Source organism: Canis lupus, chromosome 27 (genome assembly GCF_011100685.1).
Source record: "Canis lupus familiaris isolate Mischka breed German Shepherd chromosome 27, alternate assembly UU_Cfam_GSD_1.0, whole genome shotgun sequence".
NCBI lineage: Eukaryota > Metazoa > Chordata > Mammalia > Carnivora > Canidae > Canis > Canis lupus.
This window is the reverse complement of record NC_049248.1, coordinates 25,967,776-25,981,863: the sequence shown is the minus strand read 5'-3', so window position 1 is coordinate 25,981,863 and position 14,088 is coordinate 25,967,776. Positions and strand designations below refer to the sequence as shown.

Genomic DNA, 14,088 nt, shown 5'->3' with positions numbered 1-14,088 from the left:
GTACCAGGCAGTGGGATAGACACTAATTAAATGTTAGTTTCCTTTTCTTTCCTAAATAAGGATGGCACATTTGCTTGCTGGTTGTAGAAATGAGTTTCATATAAAAAATATAAAATTCTGAAAAGTGATCTTATTATAATTTTGTCAAGGAAAGAATCACTATTGTTTAGAAAAGTTATGCCTCTTCAAGATCTTATAAGAACCCATCTCCAGCTTTCCTTTAATTTTGAATTTCCCTGCAAACATAGTGTTTTTGCCTTCTCTGATCTCCCATTGAAGATAGCCACTCACTATTAAGTTTAGTCAACATACATCATTTGCAATATTATCTCCAAATAAAAGCTAGATGAGTAATTTGCATCTATATTGTAAAAGCTTCCAGAAATGAATGTCTAGGCCATCACTCATGAACACACCTGATAGGACTTGATCCAGTTTTTTTTAATAGTTACAGACACCATGATATTTTGGGGTTTTTTAAAAAAGATTTTTTTCATTTATTCATGAGAGACACTGAGAGAGAGAGAGAGAGGCAGAGACACGGGCAGAGGGAGAAGCAGGCTCCACGCAGGGAGCCCGATATGGAACTCGATCCTGGGACTCCAGGATCACGCCCTGGGCCTAAAGCAGGCACTAAACCACTGAGCCACCCAGGAATCCCCAATACCATGATATTTTGAAGAGAGCATAGTGTGGCAAGAGTCCAGGAGCATGAGGTCAGGTATGGCTTTGAATCTCTACTCTTTCGTTTGCTACCTGAGTGAATGAGTGAACCTAGGCAGTTAAGTTTTTTTTACAGCTTAAGTTTTTTCTTTTTTTCACAGCTACATTTTGGGGCTACAGTGAGAATTAGAGACAATCTATGAAAATTGTCTGGCACTTAATTAATTGAAGCTCTTACTATTATTCTAGTCATGCTCAGTAATCCATTTAATCTCTCAGATCTATTTATGGTTGCTTCTGATATTTCCACTTTTACCTTTTTGTTTATCAGCTATGAATGGATTTGTAAATATAACCTAGCATCTTCCAAATGCAAAGAGGAAAAATACCAATTGAGATCACATTGCACAAAAGTGAATGTGCTAGAACTCAAGCTGTAAGATATTAAACAGACTAACTACCATGGGCTGCTGGTGAGGTCATAAGCCTAAAATAATTTGGCAGAGCTAAACTAGACTAGCACAAACAGACTTCTGAATTGGCACATAGCACAAAAGGTAGTTCTCCTTATGCCCAAATATAGATGTTGACTCACACAGTCTGGGTGAGACAGCTGAGGAACAAAGTGATATCATCCGAGGAGGCAGGATGACATCATTCTGCAAATGTTTTTCGTCTGTCTGGTTTTTGGCATTAGACGTTTTTGGCTCCTATTTCTCATGATTTCCATCAGTTGCTCTTAAATACTACCCTCCTTGAGGGAGGCAGCATCAGCTCCTGCCTATCTGTAAGTTTCCTGTATGTTATAAATATTTTTCCATATCTGACACAGTATCTGGTTTCCCCTCCGTTCATTCTATTGAAACTGGTCTCAAAAGGGCCACTAAAAATAGGGTAGTTGCCCAATCCACCAGATTTCTTTTTTGTTTCCTTCCCACTGGAACTGTGTGCAACGAAGGACACTGCTGATCAACTCCTCTTCCTTGCCTTACTCTTTCTCGCTTCCTTAGGCTTACCTTGGGGTTTTCATTCTAAAGATCACTTCTTAGGAGCCAACTTCACTTGTCTCTCTTCCGTGTCTCCCCTGAGATGTTCTCCTGAGTGATCATTCTTGCCTCTTCTTTGCCCACAAGCAGCCCTGGCATGTTTATCTCCCTGCTTCCCCATTCTCAAGGACCACTTCTTCAATGACCTTCCCCAAACCAAACCATTCAGGTCACTGTCCCAACTAAGAATCTTTAATTTTTACCATTGCCTTCAGGATAAAGCCCACACACCCTAGGAAGACTGCCAACCTGTTCATAACCTGGTCTTAGAAATCTTCTGAACTTTGTCTCCCCCCACGGACCTTCTCTGCTGTTGCTCAGGCTATTTCTTTATCTCTCTACTCCAACTCCAAAAAATCTTGCAGACCCTCTGAGATACAGTTCAAATGTCCCTTCCATGAAGTTTTTCTTAACTCTTTCCTCCCTGCCATCCTGGTAGAATTAGTGGCTTCTTCACAGTCCCCATGACAGTTTTTGCATACTGCTAGTGTAGCATTTACCACTTATACTGTCTGTTCCTCATTTATTTGTCTATTCCTTTACATGGTGACTTCTGGAGAACAGTGATATCACCTTCTGTGTCTTAGTATTCATACCACCAGCTCAGTGCCTTGCAGATAATTACATCCTCAATAAACAGTTCTCAATTTCAACTGAACCTGTTTTTCAAAGATCAGACTTCTAATCAGGTCTAGTTACTCTGCTACTTTAAATGAGAGAAAGAGACACAAAGAGAGAGAGAGAGATAATATCTCTGCCATGAATTAAATGTATTTTAGGCCATATTTAGGCTTTCATGGCAAAATTCTCTTTCATTCTTTCTGCATAATTAAACTGTGTGCAAAAGAAAGGCATTCCGTGTTTTGTTTTGTTTTGTTTTTTTATACACGATCAACTTCCAGGTCAGCTAGATTCCAATGTATAATCACCAGAAAGAACAAGAATGCCTAATCTACCCTTGGTGAATAAAGGGCCTACTCAATTGAGTAAACTCTTTTAAGACACCAGGGTATCATTTAGTACATTTCTTCCTCCAAGGAGATTAAATAGGGCCTGGATGTGTGTTATAACAGATGCACATAAGCTCTAATTTTGTTTTGCAAAATAAATGGTTACTTAAAACTAAGCCTGGATCAACTCAAATATATCACATAGCCAACTCAGACAGAAATAAAACTCATTACAGTGATTGTGAAGAGAACCATTTTTCTTTCACCTGCTCTATTCAGTCAAGATCTACTTCAACAATGATCTCTGTATAGGAATATCGAGTAGAGTTCTTCAGCTCAGTATATCATAAGAGCAATAGCAAAATCTCTCATGAGCAAATGAATTTGCACTGTTTAAGTGCACATACAGGGACCCCTGGGGGGTTCAATAGTTTAGCGTTTGCCTTCGGCTCAGGTCATGACCCCAGGGTCCTGGGATCAAGTCCCACATTGGGGTCCCAATGGGAGCCTGCTTCTCCCTCTGTCTATGTCTCTGTGTCTCTCATGAATAAACAAACAAAATCTTTAAAAAGGAGGGGTATGTACAATTTAGAATATGTGTCTCCATAAAAATGAATAATATATATTGAGCAATAGCATGTACATGTCATGCACCGCCTCTATATCTCATGTAGATTATCTCATTTCCTCAAAATAGCTCTCTGAGGTTGAAACTATTACCATCTCTATTTTATAGATGAGGAAACTGAAGGTTAAAAAGTCTGGTAACTTCCTTCTGTTGCAGGGCCACTGAGCAGTGATTGGGGGTCAGAGACTGAGTCTGACTGCAGTGAACTCAAGGAGCCATACAGATACTTTTGATGGCAATTGCTTGCACCTGCTTACACAGGGAATGGTGACAACCCATAAACACTATGGATAAGGAAAGGTGGCCAGTTAGGTCTGAATCTTTATGCATAGTCTAAAGAACTGAGCCTCCATCACTTCTATGTACAGAAGACTTTACATTCTTTTTGAAGTAAAAAAGAGAGTGGGCAAGGTAGAGATGCTGGGAGAGTTAAATTATATAAATGCAGAGTTTCCTGCTCAAACCTCAGCTTATAAGTATGTGCAAATAAGTGGAGGCCATGCTCAGATCCCTCAGGTTCTTTATAGTGGGTCTAAGTGCACATTAGTGGAAACAATTCTGCCTTTGCCTGGATCTGTCCTCCACTTCCCAGAGGAGCTGTAGCATGGAGCCCAGGGGACGTTAGTATAGGATTGTCAAGCACTGCCAACCAATCACTTTATTTATATGGACATTCCTTTTGTAAACTGACACTTCTCTTTCACTTTTGTCTACTGGAAAAATGATCTAGGGAAGCCCCGGTGGCCCAGTGGTTTACTGCCGCCTTCAGCCCGGGGTGTGATCCTGGAGACCCAGGATCGAGTCCCATGTCAGGCTCCCTGCATGGAGCCTGCTTCTCCCTCTGCCTGTGTCTCTGCCTCTGTGTGTGTGTGTGTGTGTGTGTGTGTGTGTGTGTGTGTGTGTGTTTCTCATGAATAAATAAATAAAACCTTTAAAAAAATTTTTAAAAAGAAAAATGATCTAAAGGGTCTACTGGAAAAATTATCCATTTCGGCCATTGAAGTAGAAGAGGCAAAATATTAATGTTTATTGAATCTATTCCATTTTCAGCAGAATTCTTGAAAACAGTGCTGTGCCCTTCAACTTCCAAGATAGGCTACCTGCAAATATTTCTTTTTAATCACCAGTTTTTATGTTCCTGGCATGATCAGTTTGTTTCTGAAAAAGATGGCTTCCTACATTGTATCTCCAAGAATAAATGTTACCTTCTCTTGAACAAATCACTTTGAAGCTAGCATTTAAAATGGAATTTAATAATTATTAAATGCAAAAATTAGTGCATTTTATTAGCTAAAGTTGAATTTTTAAAAATCTTAGATGAATTACTAACAATCAGTAACAATGATGAAATGACAAAATACAAAACATATACTATATATGCTGAGGGTATAGGAAAACAGAAATTCTCATTATTGCTGGTAGAAGTATCAACTGGTAAAACTTCACAGAGAGCAATTTGGCAATATCTGTTGAAATTACAAATGCATTTACAGATGATTCATAGGTGATTCACAGCAGCATTGTTTTGTAACAGCAAAAGATTGTAGTCTATCCATCAATAAGGTACATACAACACAAACTTTAAAAAATTTGAGAAAGCCCCATCAGTATGGAATAGTATCTAAACCACATGTGTTAATGTATGTGTGAGGATATGCATGTGTATGTATTATGGTGTGCTGGTTGATTTTCAACCACCAGTTCCCTACGTGTGGTTCTGTGAATGTTGATTGACAAGTAGATGAAAGTCAAATAATGAAGATGTATTCTGGAACTTTACTGGTTTATCAATGAAGTGAGTGACTTCTTTGCCAAATCGGATAATAATTTTAAATACAGAAAGAATATTTCTTCAATTATTTGTTACATTCACAAGGACAAATTTTTAGGTTTAATTTGTAACATTTTACCATCATTTTCTTAATTCCAGACAATCAATGAAACAAAAAATTAAGTCCTGATTTGTATCATCAGCTGATTTCTATCTGGGGGGAGTACTCCCCCAATGGCCAACTTCAGGCTAGCAATGTGACCTCCTGAATACACAGTGGGAAAGGATGAACATACCTACAGGAACAACATTATATAGTATTTCTTCCATATAGATACAGTAGGTGCAAATAATCTCATAACACACATATAACAGTGTAATATAATAAAATAACTAGGAAGTGATTTTTAGTATTTGTTACCTTTTTTGTTAATAACTAGGAAGTGATTTTTAGTATTTGTTACCTTTTTTGTTAATAACTAGGAAGTGATTTTTAGTATTTGTTACCTTTTTATTGCTACCAATAACTTAATTGGAAGTTTACTTATTTTTTAATATTGATTGTATTTGGTAATCTGCTCCCAAAATTCCTGAAAAATGTAACAACTGGCTCTTGTTTATTATGAGATGGCACCATACCAGTTGTGCATATAAATGGATACAATTAGACTGTCCCACCAGGAAGCAGAAACACATTTGGATGAAACTCTGAGGACTTCTTAAAAGGTATGATCAAGGCTAAGAAAACACAAAGAGATGCTGAGAAATCTGTGAATGTACCAAAAGATGTTGAATTTTACACTTCAAGTGGGTGAAGTGCATGGTATGTAAATTATATCTCAATAAAACTGTTTTATAAAAAAGAGAGAGATTCTGAGGCTCCCAAGGACTAGAGGTAGCAGAAAGCTACGATTACCATCCCTATTTTTATGGGGCAAAAGAAGGGAATAGTTTTACCAGAGCACTGTGAGAGATAGGGACCCAGAGGGCTTCCAGCAAGAGCTATCATTATAGAGGGACTCATTCACCACCACAATTGTAGTTTGAAAACAGGAAATTGGGGATGGGGGGACTAGGCCAGACTTTCCACTCTCCTGTTTTTCAGTCTCCTATTGGTGCCTCACATTGGCCAAACCGTAAGTCAGAGGGCTAGGGAAGATGGCTGATATATTCATAGAGGTCAACTCCTAGGGCCCAGAGCAGATCCATAAGGGTTAGATAATGGATCTGTGTGAAAAGACACATGCACACCTGCACATGCATGCATATATTTGCTAATAAAGTATGTGTATAGTATATTTCTGGAAGAAACACAAGGAAGTTATTAATATTGGTTGGCTTCAGGGAAGGAGAAATATAGAAAGACATAGACTTTTCACTCTGTAATATTTATAGCTTTTGAATAAATTATGAATTTTGAGCCACATGAATATATTACCTATTTCAAAAAAGACATAACATTTAAATTTAAAAACAAAAATAAACCAAAAAACAAGTAAATCTCTGGTCGTCTTAAGTCAGTTCACAAATCACTTGATACTTCTCTGCTTCTGAGCACATGACAGGATTGTAGTTCCTTATCCCTGCTGGAGGTGGGTGTGGCTACGGGCCTTATTTGAGAAATGCAATATAAGCAAAACTAATGTGTGTCACAGGAGCCAGTGTATGTATTGTCACCTTCTCTCTTTCCTGCCTCATAGGTCATGGAAGCATCTACCAAGATGGAACTGCCGTTAGCCAGATCCACAATTTATAAGGAGTAGACACCTTCCTTTGTGCCATCACTACACTAACATTGGACATGAAGCATGAGTGAGAAATAACCTTTGTTGGTTTAAATTACAAGATTATGGGGTGTTTGTTGCCACAGCATAAACTAATCTATCCTTGTTGACACAAGAGGGAACCAGATGGCTCCTGGAATTATTTGCAAATCAAAAATATGTGATTTTTAAAAATAGTTATGTTTAGGTGCACTAGAGTGGTTCAGTTGGTTGGGGGTCTGCCTCCAGCTTAGGTCATGATCCCAGGGTCCTGGGATCAAGGCCTACATGGGCTTTCTGCTCCAGGGGTGAACCTACTGTCCCTCTCCCTCTGCCTGCTGTTCCCCCTGCTTGTGCTCTCTTTCTCAGTCAAATGGATAAATAAAATCCTTTAAATAAATAAATAAATAATAAAAATTAAAAAATAAATAAAAATAAAAATAGTTACATTTAGCCTCTTATATTTAAAACAATACACATATTTACACCCATGGAAATATCACTGTTTTCAATGACAGTATGTATATTGATTTGTGAATATTAATACCAAGCTTACATTTGGTGGTTTATATATCAAAACCTCAAAATGTTTACCATTAGGCTAAAAAATTATACTTTTATGAATTAATGCTAATGGAATAATAATAATGGCTAAATTTTATTGAGCAGCTATTACGCACCAGACACTATTCTAAGTACTTCACTTAAATTAATTTAGAATACTCACGGCAATCCTTTGATATATGACCTGTTATTACTACTACACTTTTACACAAGAAAACTGAGGCTTGGAGAAGTTGAAAAACTTGTTAAAAATTATATAACTAATAGGAAGAGTATCCAGAATTTAAACTATCAGCCTAACTCAAGAGACTGTGCTTTCAACCATTATGATATACTGCTACTTCTTACTTTTTTTTTACTTCTTACTTTTTTAAAAATTTAATTTTCACCTTTATTTCTTCTTGATCTACACATTTTTAATTTCCAAATGTATGTCTTTTTCTAGTAATCTTTTTTCCAACTTTATTGAGGAATAACTGAAAAATACAGTTGTACATATTTAAAGCGTACAACATGATGATTTGACATATGTACACACATCATAGAATGATTGCCAAGATTGAGATAATTAACACTTCCATCACTTCACACAGTTAATACGTTTTTTTTAACGGTGTGAATGCTTAAGATCTACGCTCAGCAACTTTCAAGTATAGATCATTGTCAACTTATAATAGGGTTAAATCCTGGTAGACCCATTGTGAGTTGAAAATATCACAACTCAAAACTGCATTTAATACACCTAACCCACTGAACATCACAACTTAGCTTTACCTACCTTAAATGTGCCCAGAACACTTAACATTAGCCTACAGTTGGGCTAATCATCTAAACACAAAGATTTTTATGATCAAGTGTTGAATATCTCATGTAATATATTGAATACTATACTGAAAGTGAAAAACAGAATGATTGTACAGATGTGCAATGATTGTAAGTCTATTGGCTGCCACTGCCCAGCATCATTGAAAGAGGATCATACTGCATACTCCCTGGGTAAAGGGTAAAAATCCAAACTTACAATCTGAACTATGGTTTCTACCAACTGTGTATTGCCTTTGCACCATGATAAAGTCAAAAAATTGAAAGTCTAACAATCGTATGTTGGGGACCATCTGTACAAAATACATGGTGACATGTAGTCACCATGCTATACACTAGACCTTCAGAAGTTCATGGTCTTATTACTGAAAGTTTGTCCCCTTTGACCTACTCTTTCTATTTTCCCCTGTCCCCTACCCCTAGCAACCTGTTTCTTTGAAATCAGGTTTTTTCTTTAGAGTCCACATACAAACAATACCATACCTATTGCTACTTCTTAAATAGCTTTAGGATATAAATTATTGCACTGCTTTAGAATAACAAAATGGAGAAACAACTCTAATGTCTAAATGGCAAGAGAATATTGAATCAATTGTAGCACTGTATGATAGAATACTATGCCCATGCAGTCATTTTCTAAAGATCATGAAGAACATGAAAAGATATCTGTAATATAAAAAATGAGAATAAAAAATTAAATAAATAAAAAACTAAAATGAGAATAAGTTTTAAAAACCTGGTTCCATTTTTTAAAAAGTATATGCATAGACAACAGCCTAGAGAGCTTGGTAGTAGATCTGGGTAGCAGATCTTATAGGAGTTTTTCCAAGTGCTTACATGTATTGTCTGATTTTCCAAAACAAGCCAATAAATCTAACATTAAAAGTGCCTCACTGTAGATCCTGAAACAAGAGCTTGCACGCAGTTACTCTATAGTTAGTAAAGCCCCCAGCCCCCGCCACCCCGGGAATAGGAGTGGGGATATGCAAGAGGGAACTGGGATAGAAGGAAACCCAATTCGAAGATGTGAGTGTGTCATAATGCTGCTCACCACTGTGGGAAACTAAGGTGTTTTCTCTAGAAACCTCTCTAAAGAGCCAAGTAGAATGGACCTCATCATTGTCTGCCTGAGGGACATAAGGCAGGAAGATTTATCCATGGCTCTTTTCCCCATTCGTCAAGGGCACCAAATTCCTCCTATTTCTGGTCTGCACCTTTGCCAGGACTAAGAATGTTGCTGCAGGCATCCTGCAGGCCACAGCAACGAAGGCTGGGGCAGAGAGCCAGTGCTAAGCCCAAACACTGAGGGAGGTACTGGAAGACAACTAAAGATTGGAAAAAAGGTGAATTGAGAGGATGAGCACTGGGGCAAGAAAGACGGGGACCTTACCAACCTTTGTATAAAATTTAAAGTTGAAAAAAAATTAAAAAAATAAAATTTAGAGATTGAAATACCAGCTTCAAGTCATGACTCTCTTCTAACTTTAGAATGTGGTAAAGGACGCCTGGGTGGCTCAGTGGTTGAGTGACTGCCTTCAGCTCAGGGCATGATCCCAGGGTCCTGGGGTGGAGTCCCACATCAGGCTCCCCGCAAGGAGCCTGCTTCTTCCTCCGCCTATGTCTCTGCCTCTCTCTGTGTGTCTCTCATGAATAAATAAATACAATCTTTAAAAAAAATAGAACGTGGTGAAATGGGGCACCTGGGTGGCTCAGTTGGTTAAGCATCTGCCTTCAGCTTAGGCCATGATCCTGGGGTCCTGGGATCAAGTCCTGCATTGGGCTCCCTGCTCAGCGAGGAAACTACTTCTCTCTCTCTTCTTTTGTGACTCTCTCCTGCTCCTGCTCTCTCTCTCTCTCTCTCTCAAATAAAGAAGTACAATCTTTTTTTAAAAAAAAGAATGTGGTAAAACCCAAGTTTTATTTTCTTTTTCTTTTAGAATAAGAGCTATTGTAGTAGGAAAGGCTAAGTAGAAGGCCCTGAAACTATCCATGTCCCCATCCAGTCAAGACAGTAAATAAAATATTGTATCACATCTCAGAGGGGCATGGCAGAGATTAAAATGAACCTCAAAGATTTAAAAAATGCAGGAGTGTTGTTCTCATTAAACACCATCCTGGCATCTACAAAAACCAGATTGTAAATGATTGTACACTACTTTAATTTGATAAAGGAGAAGTCCCACGCACAGCTCCTAGGCTGGATGTGGTGTCTTTGCTAGAGCAGATTAACACAGCCTCAGGCATGCATGTAGCATGGTGTTATTGATCTGGTGAGTACATTTCTTTCTATATCAATCAAAAAGCAGGATGAAAAGCAGTATATACAATAGTATACATTCACAGGCTTGCCCCAAGTCTCCTGTTTTCTGTCATAGGGGGCTGTACTTTACGTACATTCTATAAAAATTACATTGGTCCACTCTTTTGAGGATACACATTAATAAGCAAGATGTATAATGTACTCTTAATGCCCTAATAAGACATATATAATCCAGAGGGTGAGAAATCAACCCTCTGAGGATCTAAAGCCCTGCCAGATGACTGCAAGACAATGTAGAAATATTCTCTCCAAAGTAAAGGGCAGGTTACTGCATCATTCACTTCCCACATGTAAGAAAGAAGCACACCACTTTTTAGGCCACTTTAGGTTTTGCTTGAAGAGTATTCCACACTGAGGGACACTTGATTCAAGCCACCTATAATGTGACTTGGAAGGTTTCTAGCTTTAGTAGAGCCCAGAACATGACAGGGCTCTGCCGCAGGCCGTTTTCAGTAGAAGAAGCCTTGCTGTTTGGGTCATATGAGCCAGCAGATCCCCTGGGAGCAGAGGTACCTGTGAGGAAGAGAGGTCATGTGAGCTCTCTGGCAACTCCCAATGGCAGGACTGCAGTACAGATATCTAGGGTTCTCAAAGCAATGCTGTGTTATTTGCTCCAGAGAACTATATATCACAGAAGGTTCAGCTCCTGAAAGGCTACTGGGCCAGGCCTGATACAGCTCGAATACCTCACTCAGGAAATCAAGTGACCACGTGGCCAGAAGTGTTCATCATGAGCTGGATGCTCTCAACAACCCAAGTTACAGGGTGAGGTGGGCCTAGTAACAATATATTGTAAGAGAGCTGGAGATTATGCTTGAGAAAGTACAGAAAGCACAAACAAGCTGCATGAGAGATAACCCAAGGCCTCAGGATCCCCATGCTGTGCGCTGTCTGACATCTCTGCCTCATAACAGTTTCCCTCTGACCACCTAGCAAAGGAAGAAAAATCCATGCTTGTTCACAAATGAATCAGCTTGGTGAAGTGGTATATGTTGACAGTGGTCTGCTGCCCATGACATTTCCATCCAGGGGTGGCCTTGAAAGACAGGGTAGAGGAAATCCTCCAAATGGGCAGAACATGTTTTAAAAAAAAAGTGATTAAATTGTCTTTATACACATTCACATATTAATTCATAAATGTGCTACTTCTACCCACAAGATTTATATAGGGCTTAAAGTAACATTTGTATCATTTGTTTAAGTTACCTGGATTTAAATTGCATCACCAATAATGAAAACAAAGTATTTACATTACAGGTTGCCCCCACTATTCGAAAGTAATGCATTCCTATGAAACCTTTCATAAGCTGGAAAGGCAGAAAGCAAAGAAGCAATTATCATTAATATACCTGAAACATTTTTTAGCATTCTCAGGCCCCTCTCAAAAAAACCCTTATACTTTTCTGATATCTTAAGACACATCTTGCTAACAGATGCACCAAATGAATAGAGATAAAATTCATGCTCACAGACACAGTTCAAAGTTATGGCAGCTTGATGCTGAGATGCGAAGTTCCTAGAGAAGGAGCTTGGTGGTGTCACTCTGGCTGCCTTTAAAACAGCTGGCTGAAAAAAAAATGCTATTTTGCTTTTTGCCTTTTCTCATAAAAGCAAAACTCATCCTCAGCTTTCTTTTCATTAGCAAAATCAGGTACCAGTGTAGGTCTTTCAAAAAAGTGAAGTGACACAGAACAAACTTGCAAAAAGCAAGGGACACCTATATAAACAGTGTTAATAAGAGAGAATGGAAGGGGAAGGGTTCTAAGACCATACAGAGAACATGCATAGGAATCTCTCTGAGAATTCTATCATTATTGTCTCAGCAGTGGGAGATTTGGTGAGCCTCAGCAAAAGAACAAGGCGGCAAATTGAAATAGCAGAGGGATAATGGGATTTCAGAACCAGACTAATGTAGCTTTGAGTCAAAGCTCCACCAGTTACTAACAATGATGTTGGGTAAGTTATTTAATCTCTCTGAACCTCAGTTTTCTTCTTTGTGAAATGAGGTTGATAATACTTTAACTAGTTTTTTTTTAAGATTTTATTTATTTATTTGACACAGAGAGAGAGAGCAAGCGGGGGAGGCAGGCAGAGAGAGAAGCAGACCCCCCACTGAGCAGGGAGCCAATGTGGGGCTCGATCCCAGGATCATGATCTGAGCTGAAGGCAGACACTTAACTGACTGAGCCACTCAGGTGCCCCAACGCTAACTAGTTTTTAACTACATTTCTGCTGAGTGCAGTTGTGCAGCCTGTGAACTGCACAAGTACCTAGGGAAGAAATTAAAAGGGTCTGACATCCCACTTACACTCAGGTCAGTGGAGCATCCCACCATGCACAGGTATTTGTATTTCTAATTCACACATCGCCCCTGTAGGCGACCCCATTCCTGCCTGTTGTCAGGATTTAAATGAGATAACATATGTAAAACATCTAGTAAGTAGTAATAAATGATAGCTGTTATTGTATTCTGTTGTCTCCAAGTCCATCAGTTACCAAAAGCCTAAGCTAAAAATAGAATTCAGAAAATAAGCCCTGCATGATAAAGATGGTCACAAAAGGAAGGGCACAAAAACAGACACCAAGATCAATGGAACAGAACAGAGAACCCAGACATGGACCCTCAACTCTGTGGTCAACTAATCTTTGACAAAGTAGAAAAGAATATCCAATGGAAAAAAGACAGTCTACTCAACAAATGGTGTTGGGAAAATTGGACAGCCACATGCAGAAGAATGAAACTAGACTATTTTCTTACACTATACACAAAAATAGACTAGAAATGGATGAAAGACCTAAATGTGAGACAGGAATCCATCAAAATCCTAGAGGAGAACACAGCCAGCAATCTCATGACCTCGGCCACAGGAACGTCTTGTTAGATATGTCTCCGAAGGCAAGGGAAACCAAAGCAAGAATGAACTGTTGGGACTTCATCAAGATAAAAAGCTTTTGCACAGGAAAGGAAACAGAACCAAAAGACAATCAACAGAATTGGAGAAGATGTTTGCAAAAGCCTTATCAGATAAAGGACAAGTATCTAAGATCTATAAAGAACTTATCAAGGGGCACCTGAGTGGCTCAGTTAAGCATCTGCCTTCAGCTCAGGACATGATCCTGGGGTCCTGGGATCCAGTGCATGTCAGGTTTCCTGCTCAGTGGGGAGTCTACTTCTCCCTATCCTTTCCACTTGTGCTCTCTCTTGCAATTTCTGTCACTGTATCTGTCTCAGTCTTTCTCTTCAAATAATTTTTTAAAATTCTATAAAAAGAAAAAGAACTTATCAAACTCAACAACCAAAGAACATATAGTCCAATCAAGAAATGGCCAGAAGACACTGACATTTCTCCAAGGAAGACATACAAATGGCCAGCAGACACTCATGCTCAATATCACTCAGCATTAGGGAAATACAAATCAAAACCACAATGAGATACCACTCACACCTCTCAGAATGATAAAATTAACAAGTCAGGAAACGTTGGCAAGGATGTGGAGAAAGGAGAACCCTCTTGAACTATTGGTGGGAATGCAAACTGGTGCAGCCACTTTGGAGGACAG

At 38.7% G+C, this 14,088-nt stretch overlaps 1 long non-coding RNA gene across 9 annotated transcripts in view; it reads right to left on the bottom strand.

The window, feature by feature from the left end:
• Positions 1 to 12,272, bottom strand: part of LOC102152144 — a 66,098-nt gene extending 53,826 nt beyond the window's left edge. For 8 of the 9 annotated variants that reach the window (XR_005379964.1, XR_005379962.1, XR_005379966.1 and 5 more), the window contains exon 1: positions 11,997 to 12,272. This is a non-coding gene — a long non-coding RNA (uncharacterized LOC102152144). Of the gene's footprint in view, positions 1 to 10,834; positions 11,041 to 11,996 lie in introns of all 9 variants that reach the window. The other variant, XR_005379965.1, reaches the window with a different exon arrangement.
• Between the last annotated feature and the right edge of the window lie 1,816 nt (positions 12,273 to 14,088).